General features: G+C 32.2%; 13 non-coding genes across 13 annotated transcripts; all 13 read right to left on the reverse strand.

The window, feature by feature from the left end:
- Positions 1 to 1,543: 1,543 nt before the first annotated feature.
- On the reverse strand, positions 1,544 to 1,614 carry TRNAG-CCC (transfer RNA glycine (anticodon CCC)). Its single transcript has one exon. It is a non-coding gene; the product is annotated as a tRNA-Gly (tRNA).
- A 3,043-nt stretch (positions 1,615 to 4,657) lies between these two features.
- Positions 4,658 to 4,728, reverse strand: TRNAG-CCC (transfer RNA glycine (anticodon CCC)). The gene has a single exon. It is a non-coding gene; the product is annotated as a tRNA-Gly (tRNA).
- A 3,043-nt stretch (positions 4,729 to 7,771) lies between these two features.
- Positions 7,772 to 7,842, reverse strand: TRNAG-CCC (transfer RNA glycine (anticodon CCC)). The gene has a single exon. It is a non-coding gene; the product is annotated as a tRNA-Gly (tRNA).
- Positions 7,843 to 10,886: 3,044 nt separating this feature from the next.
- Positions 10,887 to 10,957, reverse strand: TRNAG-CCC (transfer RNA glycine (anticodon CCC)). The gene has a single exon. It is a non-coding gene; the product is annotated as a tRNA-Gly (tRNA).
- A 3,043-nt stretch (positions 10,958 to 14,000) lies between these two features.
- Positions 14,001 to 14,071, reverse strand: TRNAG-UCC (transfer RNA glycine (anticodon UCC)). Its single transcript has one exon. It is a non-coding gene; the product is annotated as a tRNA-Gly (tRNA).
- A 965-nt stretch (positions 14,072 to 15,036) lies between these two features.
- TRNAG-CCC (transfer RNA glycine (anticodon CCC)) lies at positions 15,037 to 15,107 on the reverse strand. Its single transcript has one exon. It is a non-coding gene; the product is annotated as a tRNA-Gly (tRNA).
- Positions 15,108 to 15,557: 450 nt separating this feature from the next.
- On the reverse strand, positions 15,558 to 15,628 carry TRNAG-CCC (transfer RNA glycine (anticodon CCC)). Its single transcript has one exon. It is a non-coding gene; the product is annotated as a tRNA-Gly (tRNA).
- Positions 15,629 to 17,629: 2,001 nt separating this feature from the next.
- On the reverse strand, positions 17,630 to 17,700 carry TRNAG-CCC (transfer RNA glycine (anticodon CCC)). The gene has a single exon. It is a non-coding gene; the product is annotated as a tRNA-Gly (tRNA).
- Positions 17,701 to 19,706: 2,006 nt separating this feature from the next.
- TRNAG-CCC (transfer RNA glycine (anticodon CCC)) lies at positions 19,707 to 19,777 on the reverse strand. The gene has a single exon. It is a non-coding gene; the product is annotated as a tRNA-Gly (tRNA).
- Positions 19,778 to 21,784: 2,007 nt separating this feature from the next.
- Positions 21,785 to 21,855, reverse strand: TRNAG-CCC (transfer RNA glycine (anticodon CCC)). The gene has a single exon. It is a non-coding gene; the product is annotated as a tRNA-Gly (tRNA).
- Positions 21,856 to 22,811: 956 nt separating this feature from the next.
- On the reverse strand, positions 22,812 to 22,882 carry TRNAG-CCC (transfer RNA glycine (anticodon CCC)). Its single transcript has one exon. It is a non-coding gene; the product is annotated as a tRNA-Gly (tRNA).
- Positions 22,883 to 23,332: 450 nt separating this feature from the next.
- TRNAG-CCC (transfer RNA glycine (anticodon CCC)) lies at positions 23,333 to 23,403 on the reverse strand. Its single transcript has one exon. It is a non-coding gene; the product is annotated as a tRNA-Gly (tRNA).
- A 1,486-nt stretch (positions 23,404 to 24,889) lies between these two features.
- On the reverse strand, positions 24,890 to 24,960 carry TRNAG-CCC (transfer RNA glycine (anticodon CCC)). The gene has a single exon. It is a non-coding gene; the product is annotated as a tRNA-Gly (tRNA).
- Between the last annotated feature and the right edge of the window lie 473 nt (positions 24,961 to 25,433).

Raw genomic sequence — 25,433 nt, forward strand, 5'->3', positions numbered from 1 at the left:
CTCTAACCGGGTCCCAAGAATGGGAATCTTGCATGATACCCCTACACTACTAGCGCTCTTTAGAAACTTTTAATTCACATAACAAATGACTAACAATCAATTGATAATCTTTAGTCAAAAATGTGCAATTTGGCTATGATTTTCAAGTGAAATTGTACTATTTGCACTGTTGTATAGATTTCCCAAGATAAGAAGTACATACATTTTCTCCATGGATGTATTTTTAGTTCAAGGAAGATTGTGCTAAAGAGTTAGTGGAGCAAATATAAATAATTCGGAAATGTTATTGCCTTTACAATAGCAGCTTTGGGACTTTAGTGTTTGTGCCAGTAGCACAATTTTTTTTGCCTGTGGAGAGGAAGTGTTACTTCTATGCTTTTTAAGAATTTGGTGAATAGAGACATCTTGGATGCTAATCTCTGAGAAATGCAATATTGCAGTGTTTTTAGTGAGATTCAATATATATTAATTTGAAACATTTCATAGGATTCAAAAGACACATTATGCACTAGCCGGGTCTCAAACCAAGGTCGCACGAATGATAATCTTGCATGATACCCCTACACTAGCACATTCTTAAAGAACTACATTCACATAAAAGAATTCTTGCAATCAATTGTTAATCTCTAGTGAAAATTGTGCAATGTGACTGTGTTTTTCAAGTGAAGTTGTACTATCTCCACTGCCTTATAAGTTTCCCACAATAAGAAATACATATATTTACTTTTTGGATGTATTTTTTTTTATGGAAAGATTTGATAATGACATTGTGGAGCAGATTTAAAAAATTAAGAAATATAATTGACTTCACAATTAAAGCTTTAACTCTTTAGTGTTTGTATCACTGGTACATTTTTTTTACCTGTGTAGAGAAAATGTTACCTCTATGCTTTTTAAGAATTTTGTGAATTGAGACATCTTCAAGGACTATCTCTGAGAAAAGCAATAAAGCTATGTTTTTTATACAGATTAATTATATATTAATTTAACAGATTTTATAGAATTCAAAAGACACACTTTTATGTGCTAGCTGGGACTCGAACCCAGGTCGCAAGAATGGGAATCTTGCATGTCATCCCTACTTTACTAGCACTTTTTAGCTACCTATAATTCACACAACAAATGACTAACAATCAATTGATGATCTTTAGTCAAAAATTTTCAATTTGGCTATGATTTTCAAGTGAAATTGTACTATTTGCACTGTTGTATAGATTTCCCAAGATAAGAAATACATATCTTTGCTCCATGGATGTATGTTTAGTTCAAGGAAGATTGTGCTAAAGAGTTTGTGGAACAAATGTAGTTAATTCGGAAATGTAATTGCCTTTACAATAGCAGCTTTGGGTCTTTAGTGTTTGTGTCCGTAGCACTTTTTTTTTACCTGTGGAGAGGAAATGTTACTATTATGCTTTTTAAGAATTTGGTGAATAGAGACATCTTGGAGACTCATCTTTGATAAATGCAATATTGTAATGTTTTTAGTGAGATTCAATATATATTAATTTGAAAAATGTCATAGGATTCAAAAAACACATTTTCATGCGCTAACCGGGACTCGAACCCAGGTCGCAAGAATGGGAATCTTGCATGATACCCCTACACTACTAGCGCTCTTTAGAAACCTTTAATTCACACAACAAATGACTAACAATCAATTGATAATCTTTAGTCAAAAATGTTCAATTTGGCTATGATTTTCAAGTGAAATTGTTCTATTTGCACTGTAGTATAGATTTCCCAAGATAAGAAGTACATACATTTGCTCCATGGATGTATTTTTAGTTCAAGGAAGATTGTGCTAAAGAGTTTTTGGAGCAAATATAAATAATTCGGAAATGTAATTGCCTTTACAATAGCAGCTTTGGGACTTTAGTGTTTGTGTCAGTAGCACAATTTTTTTACCTGTGGAGAGGAAGTGTTACTTCTATGCTTTTTAAGAATTTGGTGAATAGAGACATCTTGGATGCTAATCTCTGAGAAATGCAATATTGCAGTGTTTTTAGTGAGATTCAATATATATTAATTTGAAAAATTTCATAGGATTCAAAAGACACATTATGCACTAGCCAGGTCTCAAACCAAGGTCGCACGAATGATAATCTTGCATGATACCCCTACACTAGCACATTCTTAAAGAACTACATTCACATAAAAGAAGTCTTACAATCAATTGTTAATCTCTAGTGAAAATTGTGCAATGTGACTGTGTTTTTCAAGTGAAGTTGTACTATCTCCACTGCCTTATAAGTTTCCCACAATAAGAAATACATATATTTAATCTTTGGATGCATTTTTTTTCAAGGAAAGATTTGATAATGACATTGTGGAGCAGATGTAAAAAATTAAGAAATATAATTGACTTCACAATTAAAGCTTTAACTCTTTAGTGTCTGTATCACTGGTACATTTTTTTTACCTGTGTAGAGAAAATGTTACCTCTATGCTTTTTAAGAATTTTGTGAATTGAGACATCTTCAAGGACTATCTCTGAGAAAAGCAATAAAGCTATGTTTTTTATACAGATTAATTATATATTAATTTAACAGATTTTATAGAATTCAAAAGACACACTTTTATGCGCTAGCTGGGACTCGAACCCAGGTCGCAAGAATGGGAATCTTGCATGATACCCCTAGACTACTAGCGCTTTTTAGCTACCTATAATTCACACAACAAATGACTAACAATCAATTGATGATCTTTAGTCAAAAATGTTCAATTTGGCTATGATTTTCAAGTGAAATTGTACTATTTGCACTGTTGTATAGATTTCCCAAGATAAGAAATACATATCTTTGCTCCATGGATGTATTTTTAGTTCAAGGAAGATTGTGCTAAAGAGTTTTTGGAACAAATGTAGTTAATTCGGAAATGTAATTGCCTTTACAATAGCAGCTTTGGGTCTTTAGTGTTTGTGTCCGTAGCACTTTTTTTTTACCTGTGGAGAGGAAATGTTACTATTATGCTTTTTAAGAATTTGGTGAATAGAGACATCTTGGAGGCTCATCTTTGAGAAATGCAATATTGTAATGTTTTTAGTGAGATTCAATATATATTAATTTGAAAAATGTCATAGGATTCAAAAAACAAATTTTCATGCACTAGCCGGGACTCTAACCGGGTCCCAAGAATGGGAATCTTGCATGATACCCCTACACTACTAGCGCTCTTTAGAAACTTTTAATTCACATAACAAATGACTAACAATCAATTGATAATCTTTAGTCAAAAATGTGCAATTTGGCTATGATTTTCAAGTGAAATTGTACTATTTGCACTGTTGTATAGATTTCCCAAGATAAGAAGTACATACATTTTCTCCATGGATGTATTTTTAGTTCAAGGAAGATTGTGCTAAAGAGTTAGTGGAGCAAATATAAATAATTCGGAAATGTTATTGCCTTTACAATAGCAGCTTTGGGACTTTAGTGTTTGTGCCAGTAGCACAATTTTTTTTGCCTGTGGAGAGGAAGTGTTACTTCTATGCTTTTTAAGAATTTGGTGAATAGAGACATCTTGGATGCTAATCTCTGAGAAATGCAATATTGCAGTGTTTTTAGTGAGATTCAATATATATTAATTTGAAACATTTCATAGGATTCAAAAGACACATTATGCACTAGCCGGGTCTCAAACCAAGGTCGCACGAATGATAATCTTGCATGATACCCCTACACTAGCACATTCTTAAAGAACTACATTCACATAAAAGAAGTCTTGCAATCAATTGTTAATCTCTAGTGAAAATTGTGCAATGTGACTGTGTTTTTCAAGTGAAGTTGTACTATCTCCACTGCCTTATAAGTTTCCCACAATAAGAAATACATATATTTACTTTTTGGATGTATTTTTTTTTATGGAAAGATTTGATAATGACATTGTGGAGCAGATTTAAAAAATTAAGAAATATAATTGACTTCACAATTAAAGCTTTAACTCTTTAGTGTTTGTATCACTGGTACATTTTTTTTACCTGTGGAGAGAAAATGTTACCTCTATGCTTTTTAAGAATTTTGTGAATTGAGACATCTTCAAGGACTATCTCTGAGAAAAGCAATAAAGCTATGTTTTTTATACAGATTAATTATATATTAATTTAACAGATTTTATAGAATTCAAAAGACACACTTTTATGTGCTAGCTGGGACTCGAACCCAGGTCGCAAGAATGGGAATCTTGCAAGTTATCCCTACTTTACTAGCACTTTTTAGCTACCTATAATTCACACAACAAATGACTAACAATCAATTGATGATCTTTAGTCAAAAATTTTCAATTTGGCTATGATTTTCAAGTGAAATTGTACTATTTGCACTGTTGTATAGATTTCCCAAGATAAGAAATACATATCTTTGCTCCATGGATGTATGTTTAGTTCAAGGAAGATTGTGCTAAAGAGTTTGTGGAACAAATGTAGTTAATTCGGAAATGTAATTGCCTTTACAATAGCAGCTTTGGGTCTTTAGTGTTTGTGTCCGTAGCACTTTTTTTTTACCTGTGGAGAGGAAATGTTACTATTATGCTTTTTAAGAATTTGGTGAATAGAGACATCTTAGAGACTCATCTTTGATAAATGCAATATTGTAATGTTTTTAGTGAGATTCAATATATATTAATTTGAAAAATGTCATAGGATTCAAAAAACACATTTTCATGCGCTAACCGGGACTCGAACCCGGGTCGCAAGAATGGGAATCTTGCATGATACCCCTACACTACCAGCGCTCTTTAGAAACCTTTAATTCACACAACAAATGACTAACAATCAATTGATAATCTTTAGTCAAAAATGTTCAATTTGGCTATGATTTTCAAGTGAAATTGTTCTATTTGCACTGTAGTATAGATTTCCCAAGATAAGAAGTACATACATTTGCTCCATGGATGTATTTTTAGTTCAAGGAAGATTGTGCTAAAGAGTTTTTGGAGCAAATATAAATAATTCGGAAATGTAATTGCCTTTACAATAGCAGCTTTGGGACTTTAGTGTTTGTGTCAGTAGCACATTTTTTTTACCTGTGGAGAGGAAGTGTTACTTCTATGCTTTTTAAGAATTTGGTGAATAGAGACATCTTGGATGCTAATCTCTGAGAAATGCAATATTGCAGTGTTTTTAGTGAGATTCAATATATATTAATTTGAAAAATTTCATAGGATTCAAAAGACACATTATGCACTAGCCAGGTCTCAAACCAAGGTCGCACGAATGATAATCTTGCATGATACCCCTACACTAGCACATTCTTAAAGAACTACATTCACATAAAAGAAGTCTTACAATCAATTGTTAATCTCTAGTGAAAATTGTGCAATGTGACTGTGTTTTTCAAGTGAAGTTGTACTATCTCCACTGCCTTATAAGTTTCCCACAATAAGAAATACATATATTTAATCTTTGGATGCATTTTTTTTCAAGGAAAGATTTGATAATGACATTGTGGAGCAGATGTAAAAAATTAAGAAATATAATTGACTTCACAATTAAAGCTTTAACTCTTTAGTGTCTGTATCACTGGTACATTTTTTTTACCTGTGTAGAGAAAATGTTACCTCTATGCTTTTTAAGAATTTTGTGAATTGAGACATCTTCAAGGACTATCTCTGAGAAAAGCAATAAAGCTATGTTTTTTATACAGATTAATTATATATTAATTTAACAGATTTTATAGAATTCAAAAGACACACTTTTATGCGCTAGCTGGGACTCGAACCCAGGTCGCAAGAATGGGAATCTTGCATGATACCCCTAGACTACTAGCGCTTTTTAGCTACCTATAATTCACACAACAAATGACTAACAATCAATTGATGATCTTTAGTCAAAAATGTTCAATTTGGCTATGATTTTCAAGTGAAATTGTACTATTTGCACTGTTGTATAGATTTCCCAAGATAAGAAATACATATCTTTGCTCCATGGATGTATTTTTAGTTCAAGGAAGATTGTGCTAAAGAGTTTTTGGAACAAATGTAGTTAATTCGGAAATGTAATTGCCTTTACAATAGCAGCTTTGGGTCTTTAGTGTTTGTGTCCGTAGCACTTTTTTTTTACCTGTGGAGAGGAAATGTTACTATTATGCTTTTTAAGAATTTGGTGAATAGAGACATCTTGGAGGCTCATCTTTGAGAAATGCAATATTGTAATGTTTTTAGTGAGATTCAATATATATTAATTTGAAAAATGTCATAGGATTCAAAAAACAAATTTTCATGCACTAGCCGGGACTCTAACCGGGTCCCAAGAATGGGAATCTTGCATGATACCCCTACACTACTAGCGCTCTTTAGAAACTTTTAATTCACATAACAAATGACTAACAATCAATTGATAATCTTTAGTCAAAAATGTGCAATTTGGCTATGATTTTCAAGTGAAATTGTACTATTTGCACTGTTGTATAGATTTCCCAAGATAAGAAGTACATACATTTTCTCCATGGATGTATTTTTAGTTCAAGGAAGATTGTGCTAAAGAGTTAGTGGAGCAAATATAAATAATTCGGAAATGTTATTGCCTTTACAATAGCAGCTTTGGGACTTTAGTGTTTGTGCCAGTAGCACAATTTTTTTTGCCTGTGGAGAGGAAGTGTTACTTCTATGCTTTTTAAGAATTTGGTGAATAGAGACATCTTGGATGCTAATCTCTGAGAAATGCAATATTGCAGTGTTTTTAGTGAGATTCAATATATATTAATTTGAAACATTTCATAGGATTCAAAAGACACATTATGCACTAGCCGGGTCTCAAACCAAGGTCGCACGAATGATAATCTTGCATGATACCCCTACACTAGCACATTCTTAAAGAACTACATTCACATAAAAGAAGTCTTGCAATCAATTGTTAATCTCTAGTGAAAATTGTGCAATGTGACTGTGTTTTTCAAGTGAAGTTGTACTATCTCCACTGCCTTATAAGTTTCCCACAATAAGAAATACATATATTTACTTTTTGGATGTATTTTTTTTTATGGAAAGATTTGATAATGACATTGTGGAGCAGATTTAAAAAATTAAGAAATATAATTGACTTCACAATTAAAGCTTTAACTCTTTAGTGTTTGTATCACTGGTACATTTTTTTTACCTGTGGAGAGAAAATGTTACCTCTATGCTTTTTAAGAATTTTGTGAATTGAGACATCTTCAAGGACTATCTCTGAGAAAAGCAATAAAGCTATGTTTTTTATACAGATTAATTATATATTAATTTAACAGATTTTATAGAATTCAAAAGACACACTTTTATGCGCTAGCTGGGACTCGAACCCAGGTCGCAAGAATGGGAATCTTGCAAGTTATCCCTACTTTACTAGCACTTTTTAGCTACCTATAATTCACACAACAAATGACTAACAATCAATTGATGATCTTTAGTCAAAAATTTTCAATTTGGCTATGATTTTCAAGTGAAATTGTACTATTTGCACTGTTGTATAGATTTCCCAAGATAAGAAATACATATCTTTGCTCCATGGATGTATGTTTAGTTCAAGGAAGATTGTGCTAAAGAGTTTGTGGAACAAATGTAGTTAATTTGGAAATGTAATTGCCTTTACAATAGCAGCTTTGGGTCTTTAGTGTTTGTGTCCGTAGCACTTTTTTTTTACCTGTGGAGAGGAAATGTTACTATTATGCTTTTTAAGAATTTGGTGAATAGAGACATCTTAGAGACTCATCTTTGATAAATGCAATATTGTAATGTTTTTAGTGAGATTCAATATATATTAATTTGAAAAATGTCATAGGATTCAAAAAACACATTTTCATGCGCTAACCGGGACTCGAACCCGGGTCGCAAGAATGGGAATCTTGCATGATACCCCTACACTACCAGCGCTCTTTAGAAACCTTTAATTCACACAACAAATGACTAACAATCAATTGATAATCTTTAGTCAAAAATGTTCAATTTGGCTATGATTTTCAAGTGAAATTGTTCTATTTGCACTGTAGTATAGATTTCCCAAGATAAGAAGTACATACATTTGCTCCATGGATGTATTTTTAGTTCAAGGAAGATTGTGCTAAAGAGTTTTTGGAGCAAATATAAATAATTCGGAAATGTAATTGCCTTTACAATAGCAGCTTTGGGACTTTAGTGTTTGTGTCAGTAGCACATTTTTTTTACCTGTGGAGAGGAAGTGTTACTTCTATGCTTTTTAAGAATTTGGTGAATAGAGACATCTTGGATGCTAATCTCTGAGAAATGCAATATTGCAGTGTTTTTAGTGAGATTCAATATATATTAATTTGAAACATTTCATAGGATTCAAAAGACACATTATGCACTAGCCAGGTCTCAAACCAAGGTCGCACGAATGATAATCTTGCATGATACCCCTACACTAGCACATTCTTAAAGAACTACATTCACATAAAAGAAGTCTTACAATCAATTGTTAATCTCTAGTGAAAATTGTGCAATGTGACTGTGTTTTTCAAGTGAAGTTGTACTATCTCCACTGCCTTATAAGTTTCCCACAATAAGAAATACATATATTTAATCTTTGGATGCATTTTTTTTCAAGGAAAGATTTGATAATGACATTGTGGAGCAGATGTAAAAAATTAAGAAATATAATTGACTTCACAATTAAAGCTTTAACTCTTTAGTGTCTGTATCACTGGTACATTTTTTTTACCTGTGTAGAGAAAATGTTACCTCTATGCTTTTTAAGAATTTTGTGAATTGAGACATCTTCAAGGACTATCTCTGAGAAAAGCAATAAAGCTATGTTTTTTATACAGATTAATTATATATTAATTTAACAGATTTTATAGAATTCAAAAGACACACTTTTATGCGCTAGCTGGGACTCGAACCCAGGTCGCAAGAATGGGAATCTTGCATGATACCCCTAGACTACTAGCGCTTTTTAGCTACCTATAATTCACACAACAAATGACTAACAATCAATTGATGATCTTTAGTCAAAAATGTTCAATTTGGCTATGATTTTCAAGTGAAATTGTACTATTTGCACTGTTGTATAGATTTCCCAAGATAAGAAATACATATCTTTGCTCCATGGATGTATTTTTAGTTCAAGGAAGATTGTGCTAAAGAGTTTTTGGAACAAATGTAGTTAATTCGGAAATGTAATTGCCTTTACAATAGCAGCTTTGGGTCTTTAGTGTTTGTGTCCGTAGCACTTTTTTTTTACCTGTGGAGAGGAAATGTTACTATTATGCTTTTTAAGAATTTGGTGAATAGAGACATCTTGGAGGCTCATCTTTGAGAAATGCAATATTGTAATGTTTTTAGTGAGATTCAATATATATTAATTTGAAAAATGTCATAGGATTCAAAAAACAAATTTTCATGCACTAGCCGGGACTCTAACCGGGTCCCAAGAATGGGAATCTTGCATGATACCCCTACACTACTAGCGCTCTTTAGAAACTTTTAATTCACATAACAAATGACTAACAATCAATTGATAATCTTTAGTCAAAAATGTGCAATTTGGCTATGATTTTCAAGTGAAATTGTACTATTTGCACTGTTGTATAGATTTCCCAAGATAAGAAGTACATACATTTTCTCCATGGATGTTTTTTTAGTTCAAGGAAGATTGTGCTAAAGAGTTAGTGGAGCAAATATAAATAATTCGGAAATGTTATTGCCTTTACAATAGCAGCTTTGGGACTTTAGTGTTTGTGCCAGTAGCACAATTTTTTTTGCCTGTGGAGAGGAAGTGTTACTTCTATGCTTTTTAAGAATTTGGTGAATAGAGACATCTTGGATGCTAATCTCTGAGAAATGCAATATTGCAGTGTTTTTAGTGAGATTCAATATATATTAATTTGAAACATTTCATAGGATTCAAAAGACACATTATGCACTAGCCGGGTCTCAAACCAAGGTCGCACGAATGATAATCTTGCATGATACCCCTACACTAGCACATTCTTAAAGAACTACATTCACATAAAAGAAGTCTTGCAATCAATTGTTAATCTCTAGTGAAAATTGTGCAATGTGACTGTGTTTTTCAAGTGAAGTTGTACTATCTCCACTGCCTTATAAGTTTCCCACAATAAGAAATACATATATTTACTCTTTGGATGTATTTTTTTTTATGGAAAGATTTGATAATGACATTGTGGAGCAGATTTAAAAAATTAAGAAATATAATTGACTTCACAATTAAAGCTTTAACTCTTTAGTGTTTGTATCACTGGTACATTTTTTTTTACCTGTGGAGAGAAAATGTTACCTCTATGCTTTTTAAGAATTTTGTGAATTGAGACATCTTCAAGGACAATCTCTGAGAAAAGCAATAAAGCTATGTTTTTTATACAGATTAATTATATATTAATTTAACAGATTTTATAGAATTCAAAAGACACACTTTTATGTGCTAGCTGGGACTCGAACCCAGGTCGCAAGAATGGGAATCTTGCATGTTACCCCTACTTTACTAGCACTTTTTAGCTACCTATAATTCACACAACAAATGACTAACAATCAATTGATGATCTTTAGTCAAAAATTTTCAATTTGGCTATGATTTTCAAGTGAAATTGTACTATTTGCACTGTTGTATAGATTTCCCAAGATAAGAAATACATATCTTTGCTCCATGGATGTATGTTTAGTTCAAGGAAGATTGTGCTAAAGAGTTTGTGGAACAAATGTAGTTAATTCGGAAATGTAATTGCCTTTACAATAGCAGCTTTGGGTCTTTAGTGTTTGTGTCCGTAGCACTTTTTTTTTACCTGTGGAGAGGAAATGTTACTATTATGCTTTTTAAGAATTTGGTGAATAGAGACATCTTGGAGACTCATCTTTGATAAATGCAATATTGTAATGTTTTTAGTGAGATTCAATATATATTAATTTGAAAAATGTCATAGGATTCAAAAAACACATTTTCATGCACTAACCGGGACTCGAACCCGGGTCGCAAGAATGGGAATCTTGCATGATACCCCTACACTACTAGCGCTCTTTAGAAAGCTTTAATTCACACAACAAATGACTAACAATCAATTGATAATCTTTAGTCAAAAATGTTCAATTTGGCTATGATTTTCAAGTGAAATTGTTCTATTTGCACTGTAGTATAGATTTCCCAAGATAAGAAGTACATACATTTGCTCCATGGATGTATTTTTAGTTCAAGGAAGATTGTGCTAAAGAGTTTTTGGAGCAAATATAAATAATTCGGAAATGTAATTGCCTTTACAATAGCAGCTTTGGGACTTTAGTGTTTGTGTCAGTAGCACAATTTTTTTACCTGTGGAGAGGAAGTGTTACTTCTATGCTTTTTAAGAATTTGGTGAATAGAGACATCTTGGATGCTAATCTCTGAGAAATGCAATATTGCAGTGTTTTTAGTGAGATTCAATATATATTAATTTGAAACATATCATAGGATTCGAAAGACACATTATGCACTAGCCAGGTCTCAAACCAATGTCGCACGAATGATAATCTTACATGATACCCCTACACTAGCACATTCTTAAAGAACTACATTCACATAAAAGAAGTCTTACAATCAATTGTTAATCTCTAGTGAAAATTGTGCAATGTGACTGTGTTTTTCAAGTGAAGTTGTACTATCTCCACTGCCTTATAAGTTTCCCACAATAAGAAATACATATATTTAATCTTTGGATGCATTTTTTTTCAAGGAAAGATTTGATAATGACATTGTGGAGCAGATGTAAAAAATTAAGAAATATAATTGACTTCACAATTAAAGCTTTAACTCTTTAGTGTTTGTATCACTGGTACATTTTTTTTACCTGTGGAGAGAAAATGTTACCTCTATGCTTTTTAAGAATTTTGTGAATTGAGACATCTTCAAGGACTATCTCTGAGAAAAGCAATAAAGCTATGTTTTTTATACAGATTAAATATATAATAATTTAACAGATTTTATAGAATTCAAAAGACACACTTTTATGCGCTAGCTGGGACTCGAACCCAGGTCGCAAGAATGGGAATCTTGTATGTTATCCCTACTTTACTAGCACTTTTTAGCTACCTATAATTCACACAACAAATGACTAACAATCAATTGATGATCTTTAGTCAAAAATGTTCAATTTGGCTATGATTTTCAAGTGAAATTGTACTATTTGCACTGTTGTATAGATTTCCCAAGATAAGAAATACATATCTTTGCTCCATGGATGTATGTTTAGTTCAAGGAAGATTGTGCTAAAGAGTTTGTGGAACAAATGTAGTTAATTCGGAAATGTAATTGCCTTTACAATAGCAGCTTTGGGTCTTTAGTGTTTGTGTCCGTAGCACTTTTTTTTTACCTGTGGAGAGGAAATGTTACTATTATGCTTTTTAAGAATTTGGTGAATAGAGACATCTTGGAGACTCATCTTTGATAAATGCAATATTGTAATGTTTTTAGTGAGATTCAATATATATTAATTTGAAAAATGTCATAGGATTCAAAAAACACATTTTCATGCGCTAACCGGGACTCGAACCCGGGTCGCAAGAATGGGAATCTTGCATTATACCCCTACACTACTAGCGCTCTTTAGAAACCTTTAATTCACACAACAAATGACTAACAATCAATTGATAATCTTTAGTCAAAAATGTTCAATTTGGCTATGATTTTCAAGTGAAATTGTTCTATTTGCACTGTAGTATAGATTTCCCAAGATAAGAAGTACATACATTTGCTCCATGGATGTATTTTTAGTTCAAGGAAGATTGTGCTAAAGAGTTTTTGGAGCAAATATAAATAATTCGGAAATGTAATTGCCTTTACAATAGCAGCTTTGGGACTTTAGTGTTTGTGTCAGTAGCACAATTTTTTTACCTGTGGAGAGGAAGTGTTACTTCTATGCTTTTTAAGAATTTGGTGAATAGAGACATCTTGGATGCTAATCTCTGAGAAATGCAATATTGCAGTGTTTTTAGTGAGATTCAATATATATTAATTTGAAACATTTCATAGGATTCAAAAGACACATTATGCACTAGCCAGGTCTCAAACCAATGTCGCACGAATGATAATCTTACATGATACCCCTACACTAGCACATTCTTAAAGAACTACATTCACATAAAAGAAGTCTTACAATCAATTGTTAATCTCTAGTGAAAATTGTGCAATGTGACTGTGTTTTTCAAGTGAAGTTGTACTATCTCCACTGCCTTATAAGTTTCCCACAATAAGAAATACATATATTTAATCTTTGGATGCATTTTTTTTCAAGGAAAGATTTGATAATGACATTGTGGAGCAGATGTAAAAAATTAAGAAATATAATTGACTTCACAATTAAAGCTTTAACTCTTTAGTGTTTGTATCACTGGTACATTTTTTTTACCTGTGGAGAGAAAATGTTACCTCTATGCTTTTTAAGAATTTTGTGAATTGAGACATCTTCAAGGACTATCTCTGAGAAAAGCAATAAAGCTATGTTTTTTATACAGATTAAATATATAATAATTTAACAGATTTTATAGAATTCAAAAGACACACTTTTATGCGCTAGCTGGGACTCGAACCCAGGTCGCAAGAATGGGAATCTTGCATGTTATCCCTACTTTACTAGCACTTTTTAGCTACCTATAATTCACACAACAAATGACTAACAATCAATTGATGATCTTTAGTCAAAAATGTTCAATTTGGCTATGATTTTCAAGTGAAATTGTACTATTTGCACTGTTGTATAGATTTCCCAAGATAAGAAATACATATCTTTGCTCCATGGATGTATTTTTAGTTCAAGGAAGATTGTGCTAAAGAGTTTTTGGAACAAATGTAGTTAATTCGGAAATGTAATTGCCTTTACAATAGAAACTTTGGGTCTTTAGTGTTTGTGTTCGTAGCACTTTTTTTTTACCTGTGGAGAGGAAATGTTACTATTATGCTTTTCAAGAATTTGGAGAATAGAGACATCTTAGAGGCTCATCTTTGAGAAATGCAATATTGTAATGTTTTTAGTGAGATTCAATATATATTAATTTGAAAAATGTCATAGGATTCAAAAAACACATTTTTATGCGCTAGCCGGGACTCAAACCCGGGTCGCAAGAATGGAAATCTTGCATGATACCCCTACACTACTAGCGCTCTTTAGAAATCTTTAATTCACACAACAAATGACTAACAATCAATTGATAATCTTTAGTCAAAAATGTTCAAATTGGCTATGATTTTCAAGTGAAATTGTTCTATTTGCACTGTAGTATAGATTTCCCAAGATAAGAAGTACACACATTTGCTCCATGGATGTATTTTTAGTTAAAGGAAGATTATGCTAAAGAGTTTTTGGAGCAAATATAAATAATTCGGAAATGTAATTGCCTTTACAATAGCAGCTTTGGGACTGTAGTGTTTGTGTCAGTAGCACAATTTTTTTACCTGTGGAGAGGAAGTGTTACTTCTATGCTTTTTAAGAATTTGGTGAATAGAGACATCTTGGATGCTAATCTCTGAGAAATGCAATATTGCAGTGTTTTTAGTGAGATTCAATATATATTAATTTGAAACATTTCATAGGATTCAAAAGACACATTATGCACTAGCCGGGTCTCAAACCAAGGTCACACGAATGATAATCTTGCATGATACCCCTACACTAGCACATTCTTAAAGAACTACATTCACATAAAAGAAGTCTTGCAATCAATTGTTAATCTCTAGTGAAAATTGTGCAATGTGACTGTGTTTTTCAAGTGAAGCTGAACTACCTCCACTGCCTTATAAGTTTCCCACAATAAGAAATACATATATTTACTCTTTGGATGTATTTTTTTTCAAGGAAAGATTTGATAATGACATTGTGGAGCAGATGTAAAAAATTAAGAAATATAATTGACTTCACAATTAAAGCTTTAACTCTTTAGTGTTTGTATCACTGGTACATTTTTTTTACCTGTGGAGAGAAAATGTTACCTCTATGCTTTTTAAGAATTTTGTGAATTGAGACATCTTCAAGGACTATCTCTGAGAAAAGCAATAAAGCTATGTTTTTTATACAGATTAATTATATATTAATGTAACAGATTTTATAGAATTCAAAAGACACACTTTTATGTGCTAGCTGGGACTCGAACCCAGGTCGCAAGAATGGGAATCTTGCATGATACCCCTACACTACTAACGCTTTTTAGCTACCTATAATTCACACAACAAATGACTAACAATCAATTGATGATCTTTAGTCAAAAATGTTCAATTTGGCTATGATTTTCAAGTGAAATTGTACTATTTGCATTGTTGTATAGATTTCCCAAGATAAGAAATACATATCTTTGCTCCATGGATGTATTTTTAGTTCAAGGAAGATTGTGCTAAAGAGTTTATGGAACAAACATAAATAATTCGGAAATGTAATTGCCTTTACAATAGCAGCTTTGGGTCTTTAGTGTTTGTGTCAGTAGCACATTTTTTTTACCTGTGGAGAGGAAATGTTACTATTATGCTTTTTAAGAATTTGGTGAATAGAAACATCTTTGAGGCTCATCTTTGAGAAATGCAATATTGTAATGTTTTTAATGAGATTCAATATATATTAATTTGAAAAATGTCATAGGATTCAAAAAACACATTTTTATGCGCTAGCCGGGACTCGAACCCGGGTCGCAAGAATGGGAATCTTGCATGATACCCCTACACTACTAGCGCTCTTTAGAAACCTTTAATTCACACAACAAATGACTAACAATCAATTGATAATCTTTAGTCAAAAATGTTCAATTTGGCTATGATTTTCAAGTGAAATTGTTCTATTTGCACTGTAGTATAGATTTCCCAAGATAAGAAGTACATACATTTGCTCCATGGATGTATTTTTAGTTAAAGGAAGATTATGCTAAAGAGATTTTGGAGCAAACATAAATAATTCGGAAATGTAATTGCCTTTACAATAGCAGCTTTGGGACTGTAGTGTTTGTGTCAGTAGCACAATTTTTTTACCTGTGGAGAGGAAGTGTTACTTCTATGCTTTTTAAGAATTTGGTGAATAGAGACATCTTGGATGCTAATCTCTGAGAAATGCAATATTGCAGTGTTTTTAGTGAGATTCAATATATATTAATTTGAAACATTTCATAGGATTCAAAAGACACATTATGCACTAGCCGGGTCTCAAACCAAGGTCGCACGAATGATAATCTTGCATGATACCCCTACACTAGCACATTCTTAAAGAACTACATTCACATAAAAGAAGTCTTGCAATCAATTGTTAATCTCTAGTGAAAATTGTGCAATGTGACTGTGTTTTTCAAGTGAAGCTGAACTATCTCCACTGCCTTATAAGTTTCCCACAATAAGAAATACATATATTTACTCTTTGGATGTATTTTTTTTCAAGGAAAGATTTGATAATGACATTGTGGAGCAGATGTAAAAAATTAAGAAATATAATTGACTTCACAATTAAAGCTTTAACTCTTTAGTGTTTGTATCACTGGTACATTTTTTTTACCTGTGGAGAGAAAATGTTACCTCTATGCTTTTTAAGAATTTTGTGAATTGAGACATCTTCAAGGACTATCTCTGAGAAAAGCAATAAAGCTATGTTTTTTATACAGATTAATTATATATTAATTTAACAGATTTTATAGAATTCAAAAGACACACTTTTATGTGCTAGCTGGGACTCGAACCCAGGTCGCAAGAATGGGAATCTTGCATGATACCCCTACACTTCTAGCGCTTTTTAGCTACCTATAATTCACACAACAAATGACTAACAATCAATTGATGATCTTTAGTCAAAAATGTTCAATTTGGCTATGATTTTCAAGTGAAATTGTACTATTTGCATTGTTGTATAGATTTCCCAAGATAAGAAATACATATCTTTGCTCCATGGATGTATTTTTAGTTCAAGGAAGATTGTGCTAAAGAGTTTGTGGAACAAACATAAATAATTCGGAAATGTAATTGCCTTTACAATAGCAGCTTTGGGTCTTTAGTGTTTGTGTCAGTAGCACATTTTTTTTACCTGTGGAGAGGAAATGTTACTATTATGCTTTTTAAGAATTTGGTGAATAGAGACATCTTTGAGGCTCATCTTTGAGAAATGCAATATTGTAATGTTTTTAATGAGATTCAATATATATTAATTTGAAAAATGTCCTAGGATTCAAAAGACACATTATGCACTAGCCAGGTCTCAAACCAAGGTCGCACGAATGATAATCTTGCATGATACCCCTACACTAGCACATTCTTAAAGAACTACATTCACATAAAAGAAGTCTTACAATCAATTGTTAATCTCTAGTGAAAATTGTGCAATGTGACTGGGTTTTTCAAGTGAAGTTGTACTATCTCCACTGCCTTATAAGTTTCCCACAATAAGAAATACATATATTTAATCTTTGGATGCATTTTTTTTCAAGGAAAGATTTGATAATGACATTGTGGAGCAGATGTAAAAAATTAAGAACTATAATTGACTTCACAATTAAAGCTTTAACTCTTTAGTGTCTGTATCACTGGTACATTTTTTTTACCTGTGTAGAGAAAATGTTACCTCTATGCTTTTTAAGAATTTTGTGAATTGAGACATCTTCAAGGACTATCTCTGAGAAAAGCAATAAAGCTATGTTTTTTATACAGATTAATTATATATTAATTTAACAGATTTTATAGAATTCAAAAGACACACTTTTATGCGCTAGCTGGGACTCGAACCCAGGTCGCAAGAATGGGAATCTTGCATGATACCCCTACACTACTAGCGCTTTTTAGCTACCTATAATTCACACAACAAATGACTAACAATCAATTGATGATCTTTAGTCAAAAATGTTCAATTTGGCTATGATTTTCAAGTGAAATTGTACTATTTGCACTGTTGTATAGATTTCCCAAGATAAGAAATACATATCTTTGCTCCATGGATGTATTTTTAGTTCAAGGAAGATTGTGCTAAAGAGTTTTTGGAACAAATGTAGTTAATTTGGAAATGTAATTGCCTTTACAATAGCAGCTTTGGGTCTTTAGTGTTTGTGTCCGTAGCACTTTTTTTTTACCTATGGAGAGGAAATGTTACTATTATGCTTTTTAAGAATTTGGTGAATAGAGACATCTTGGAGGCTCATCTTTGAGAAATGCAATATTGTAATGTTTTTAGTGAGATTCAATATATATTAATTTGAAAAATGTCATAGGATTCAAAAAACAAATTTTCATGCGCTAGCCGGGACTCTAACCAGGTCCCAAGAATGGGAATCTTGCATGATACCCCTACACTACTAGCGCTCTTTAGAAACTTTTAATTCACATAACAAATGACTAACAATCAATTGATAATCTTTAGTCAAAAATGTGCAATTTGGCTATGATTTTCAAGTGAAATTGTACTATTTGCACTGTTGTATAGATTTCCCAAGATAAGAAGTACATACATTTTCTCCATGGATGTATTTTTAGTTCAAGGAAGATTGTGCTAAAGAGTTAGTGGAGCAAATATAAATAATTCGGAAATGTTATTGCCTTTACAATAGCAGCTTTGGGACTTTAGTGTTTGTGTCAGCAGCACAATTTTTTTACCTGTGGAGAGGAAGTGTTACTTCTATGCTTTTTAAGAATTTGGTGAATAGAGACATCTTTGAGGCTCATCTTTGAGAAATGCAATATTGTAATGTTTTTAATGAGATTCAATATATATTAATTTGAAAAATGTCCTAGGATTCAAAAAACACATTTTCATGCGCTAGCCGGGACTTGAACCCGGGTCGCAAGAATGGGAATCTTGCATGAAACCCCTACACTACTTGCGCTCTTTAGAAACCTTTAATTCACACAACAAATGACTAACAATCAATTGATAATCTTTAGTCAAAAATGTTCAATTTGGCTATGATTTTCAAGTGAAATTGTTCTATTTGCACTGTAGTATAGATTTCCCAAGATAAGAAGTACATACATTTGCTCCATGGATGTATTTTTAGTTCAAGGAAGATTGTGCTAAAGAGTTTTTGGAGCAAATATAAATAATTCGGAAATGTAATTGCCTTTACAATAGCAGCTTTGGGACTTTAGTGTTTGTGTCAGTAGCACAATTTTTTTACCTGTGGAGAGGAAGTGTTACTTCTATGCTTTTTAAGAATTTGGTGAATAGAGACATCTTGGATGCTAATCTCTGAGAAATGCAATATTGCAGTGTTTTTAGTGAGATTCAATATATATTAATATGAAACATTTCATAGGATTCAAAAGACACATTATGCACTAGCCAGGTCTCAAACCAAGGTCGCACGAATGATAATCTTGCATGATACCCCTACACTAGCACATTCTTAAAGAACTACATTCACATAAAAGAAGTCTTACAATCAATTGTTAATCTCTAGTGAAAATTGTGCAATGTGACTGTGTTTTTCAAATGAAGTTGTACTATCTCCACTGCCTTATAAGTTTCCCACAATAAGAAATACATATATTTAATCTTTGGATGCATTTTTTTTCAAGGAAAGATTTGATAATGACATTGTGGAGCAGATGTAAAAAATTAAGAAATATAATTGACTTCACAATTAAAGCTTTAACTCTTTAGTGTCTGTATCACTGGTACATTTTTTTTACCTGTGTAGAGAAAATGTTACCTCTATGCTTTTTAAGAATTTTGTGAATTGAGACATCTTCAAGGACTATCTCTGAGAAAAGCAATAAAGCTATGTTTTTTATACAGATTAATTATATATTAATTTAACAGATTTTATAGAATTCAAAAGACACACTTTTATGCACTAGCTGGGACTCGAACCCAGGTCGCAAGAATGGGAATCTTGCATGATACCCCTACACTACTAGCGCTTTTTAGCTACCTATAATTCACACAACAAATGACTAACAATCAATTGATGATCTTTAGTCAAAAATGTTCAATTTGGCTATGATTTTCAAGTGAAATTGTACTATTTGCACTGTTGTATAGATTTCCCAAGATAAGAAATACATATCTTTGCTCCATGGATGTATTTTTAGTTCAAGGAAGATTGTGCTAAAGAGTTTTTGGAACAAATGTAGTTAATTCGGAAATGTAATTGCCTTTACAATAGCAGCTTTGGGTCTTTAGTGTTTGTGTCCGTAGCACTTTTTTTTTACCTGTGGAGAGGAAATGTTACTATTATGCTTTTTAAGAATTTGGTGAATAGAGACATCTTGGAAGCTCATCTTTGAGAAATGCAATATTGTAATGTTTTTAGTGAGATTCAATATATATTAATTTGAAAAATGTCATAGGATTCAAAAAACAAATTTTCATGCGCTAGCCGGGACTCTAACCGGGTCCCAAGAATGGGAATCTTGCATGATACCCCTACACTACTAGCGCTCTTTAGAAACTTTTAATTCACAAAACAAATGACTAACAATCAATTGATAATCTTTAGTCAAAAATGTGCAATTTGGCTATGATTTTCAAGTGAAATTGTACTATTTGCACTGTTGTATAGATTTCCCAAGATAAGAAGTACATACATTTTCTCCATGGATGTATTTTTAGTTCAAGGAAGATTGTGCTAAAGAGTTAGTGGAGCAAATATAAATAATTCGGAAATGTTATTGCCTTTACAATAGCAGCTTTGGGACTTTAGTGTTTGTGCCAGTAGCACAATTTTTTTTGCCTGTGGAGAGGAAGTGTTACTTCTATGCTTTTTAAGAATTTGGTGAATAGAGACATCTTGGATGCTAATCTCTGAGAAATGCAATATTGCAGTGTTTTTAGTGAGATTCAATATATATTAATTTGAAACATTTCATAGGATTCAAAAGACACATTATGCACTAGCCGGGTCTCAAACCAAGGTCGCACGAATGATAATCTTGCATGATACCCCTACACTAGCACATTCTTAAAGAACTACATTCACATAAAAGAAGTCTTGCAATCAATTGTTAATCTCTAGTGAAAATTGTGCAATGTGACTGTGTTTTTCAAGTGAAGTTGTACTATCTCCACTGCCTTATAAGTTTCCCACAATAAGAAATACATATATTTACTCTTTGGATGTATTTTTTTTTATGGAAAGATTTGATAATGACATTGTGGAGCAGATTTAAAAAATTAAGAAATATAATTGACTTCACAATTAAAGCTTTAACTCTTTAGTGTTTGTATCACTGGTACATTTTTTTTACCTGTGGAGAGAAAATGTTACCTCTATGCTTTTTAAGAATTTTGTGAATTGAGACATCTTCAAGGACTATCTCTGAGAAAAGCAATAAAGCTATGTTTTTTATACAGATTAATTATATATTAATTTAACAGATTTTATAGAATTCAAAAGACACACTTTTATGTGCTAGCTGGGACTCGAACCCAGGTCGCAAGAATGGGAATCTTGCATGTTATCCCTACTTTACTAGCACTTTTTAGCTACCTATAATTCACACAACAAATGACTAACAATCAATTGATGATCTTTAGTCAAAAATTTTCAATTTGGCTATGATTTTCAAGTGAAATTGTACTATTTGCACTGTTGTATAGATTTCCCAAGATAAGAAATACATATCTTTGCTCCATGGATGTATGTTTAGTTCAAGGAAGATTGTGCTAAAGAGTTTGTGGAACAAATGTAGTTAATTCGGAAATGTAATTGCCTTTACAATAGCAGCTTTGGGTCTTTAGTGTTTGTGTCCGTAGCACTTTTTTTTTACCTGTGGAGAGGAAATGTTACTATTATGCTTTTTAAGAATTTGGTGAATAGAGACATCTTGGAGACTCATCTTTGATAAATGCAATATTGTAATGTTTTTAGTGAGATTCAATATATATTAATTTGAAAAATGTCAAAGGATTCAAAAAACACATTTTCATGCGCTAACCGGGACTCGAACCCGGGTCGCAAGAATGGGAATCTTGCATGATACCCCTACACTACTAGCGCTCTTGAGAAACCTTTAATTCACACAACAAATGACTAACAATCAATTGATAATCTTTAGTCAAAAATGTTCAATTTGGCTATGATTTTCAAGTGAAATTGTTCTATTTGCACTGTAGTATAGATTTCCCAAGATAAGAAGTACATAAATTTGCTCCATGGATGTATTTTTAGTTCAAGGAAGATTGTGCTAAAGAGTTTTTGGAGCAAATATAAATAATTCGGAAATGTAATTGCCTTTACAATAGCAGCTTTGGGACTTTAGTGTTTGTGTCAGTAGCACAATTTTTTTACCTGTGGAGAGGAAGTGTTACTTCTATGCTTTTTAAGAATTTGGTGAATAGAGACATCTTGGATGCTAATCTCTGAGAAATGCAATATTGCAGTGTTTTTAGTGAGATTCAATATATATTAATTTGAAACATTTCATAGGATTCAAAAGACACATTATGCACTAGCCAGGTCTCAAACCAAGGTCGCACGAATGATAATCTTGCATGATACCCCTACACTAGCACATTCTTAAAGAACTACATTCACATAAAAGAAGTCTTACAATCAATTGTTAATCTCTAGTGAAAATTGTGCAATGTGACTGTGTTTTTCAAGTGAAGTTGTACTATCTCCACTGCCTTATAAGTTTCCCACAATAAGAAATACATATATTTAATCTTTGGATGCATTTTTTTTCAAGGAAAGATTTGATAATGACATTGTGGAGCAGATGTAAAAAATTAAGAAATATAATTGACTTCACAATTAAAGCTTTAACTCTTTAGTGTTTGTATCACTGGTACATTTTTTTTACCTGTGGAGAGAAAATGTTACCTCTATGCTTTTTAAGAATTGAGACATCTTCAAGGACTATTTCTGAGAAAAGCAATAAAGCTATGTTTTTTATACAGATTAATTATATATTAATTTAACAGATTTTATAGAATTCAAAAGACACACTTTTATGCGCTAGCTGGGACTCGAACCCAGGTCGCAAGAATGGGAATCTTGCATGATACCCCTACACTACTAGCGCTTTTTAGCTACCTATAATTCACACAACAAATGACTAACAATCAATTGATGATCTTTAGTCAAAAATGTTCAATTTGGCTATGATTTTCAAGTGAAATTGTACTATTTGCACTGTTGTATAGATTTCCCAAGATAAGAAATACATATCTTTGCTCCATGGATGTATTTTTAGTTCAAGGAAGATTGTGCTAAAGAGTTTGTGGAACAAATGTAGTTAATTCGGAAATGTAATTGCCTTTATAATAGAAACTTTGGGTCTTTAGTGTTTGTGTCCGTAGCACTTTTTTTTTACCTGTGGAGAGGAAATGTTACTATTATGCTTTTCAAGAATTTGGAGAATAGAGACATCTTAGAGGCTCATCTTTGAGAAATGCAATATTGTAATGTTTTTAGTGAGATTCAATATATATTAATTTGAAAAATGTCATAGGATTCAAAAAACACATTTTTATGCGCTAGCCGGGACTCGAACCCGGGTCGCAAGAATGGGAATCTTGCATGATACCCCTACACTACTAGCGCTCTTTAGAAACCTTTAATTCACACAACAAATGACTAACAATCAATTGATAATCTTTAGTCAAAAATGTTCAATTTGGCTATGATTTTCAAGTGAAATTGTTCTATTTGCACTGTAGTATAGATTTCCCAAGATAAGAAGTACATACATTTGCTCCATGGATGTATTTTTAGTTAAAGGAAGATTATGCTAAAGAGTTTTTGGAGCAAATATAAATAATTCGGAAATGTAATTGCCTTTACAATAGCAGCTTTGGGACTGTAGTGTTTGTGTCAGTAGCACAATTTTTTTACCTGTGGAGAGGAAGTGTTACTTCTATGCTTTTTAAGAATTTGGTGAATAGAGACATCTTGGATGCTAATCTCTGAGAAATGCAATATTGCAGTGTTTTTAGTGAGATTCAATATATATTAATTTGAAACATTTCATAGGATTCAAAAGACACATTATGCACTAGCCGGGTCTCAAACCAAGGTCGCACGAATGATAATCTTGCATGATACCCCTACACTAGCACATTCTTAAAGAACTACATTCACATAAAAGAAGTCTTGCAATCAATTGTTAATCTCTAGTGAAAATTGTGCAATGTGACTGTGTTTTTCAAGTGAAGCTGAACTATCTCCACTGCCTTATAAGATTCCCACAATAAGAAATACATATATTTACTCTTTGGATGTATTTTTTTTCAAGGAAAGATTTGATAATGACATTGTGGAGCAGATGTAAAAAATTAAGAAATATAATTGACTTCACAATTAAAGCTTTAACTCTTTAGTGTTTGTATCACTGGTACATTTTTTTTACCTGTGGAGAGAAAATGTTACCTCTATGCTTTTTAAGAATTTTGTGAATTGAGACATCTTCAAGGACTATCTCTGAGAAAAGCAATAAAGCTATGTTTTTTATACAGATTAATTATATATTAATTTAACAAATTTTATAGAATTCAAAAGACACACTTTTATGTGCTAGCTGGGACTCGAACCCAGGTCGCAAGAATGGGAATCTTGCATGTTACCCCTACTTTACTAGCACTTTTTAGCTACCTATAATTCACACAACAAATGACTAACAATCAATTGATGATCTTTAGTCAAAAATTTTCAATTTGGCTATGATTTTCAAGTGAAATTGTACTATTTGCACTGTTGTATAGATTTCCCAAGATAAGAAATACATATCTTTGCTCCATGGATGTATGTTTAGTTCAAGGAAGATTGTGCTAAAGAGTTTGTGGAACAAATGTAGTTAATTCGGAAATGTAATTGCCTTTACAATAGCAGCTTTGGGTCTTTAGTGTTTGTGTCCGTAGCACTTTTTTTTTACCTGTGGAGAGGAAATGTTACTATTATGCTTTTTAAGAATTTGGTGAATAGAGACATCTTGGAGACTCATCTTTGATAAATGCAATATTGTAATGTTTTTAGTGAGATTCAATATATATTAATTTGAAAAATGTCATAGAATTCAAAAAACACATTTTCATGCGCTAACCGGGACTCGAACCCGGGTCGCAAGAATGGGAATCTTGCATGATACCCCTACACTACTAGCGCTCTTTAGAAACCTTTAATTCACACAACAAATGACTAACAATCAATTGATAATCTTTAGTCAAAAATGTTCAATTTGGCTATGATTTTCAAGTGAAATTGTTCTATTTGCACTGTAGTATAGATTTCCCAAGATAAGAAGTACATAAATTTGCTCCATGGATGTATTTTTAGTTCAAGGAAGATTGTGCTAAAGAGTTAGTGGAGCAAATATAAATAATTCGGAAATGTAATTGCCTTTACAATAGCAGCTTTGGGACTTTAGTGTTTGTGTCAGTAGCACAATTTTTTTACCTGTGGAGAGGAAGTGTTACTTCTATGCTTTTTAAGAATTTGGTGAATAGAGACATCTTGGATGCTAATCTCTGAGAAATGCAATATTGCAGTGTTTTTAGTGAGATTCAATATATATTAATTTGAAACATTTCATAGGATTCAAAAGACACATTATGCACTAGCCAGGTCTCAAACCAAGG

This window comes from Taudactylus pleione, unplaced genomic scaffold (genome assembly GCF_031769625.1).
Source record: "Taudactylus pleione unplaced genomic scaffold, aTauple2 ptg000497l, whole genome shotgun sequence".
Taxonomy (NCBI): Eukaryota; Metazoa; Chordata; class Amphibia; order Anura; family Myobatrachidae; genus Taudactylus; species Taudactylus pleione.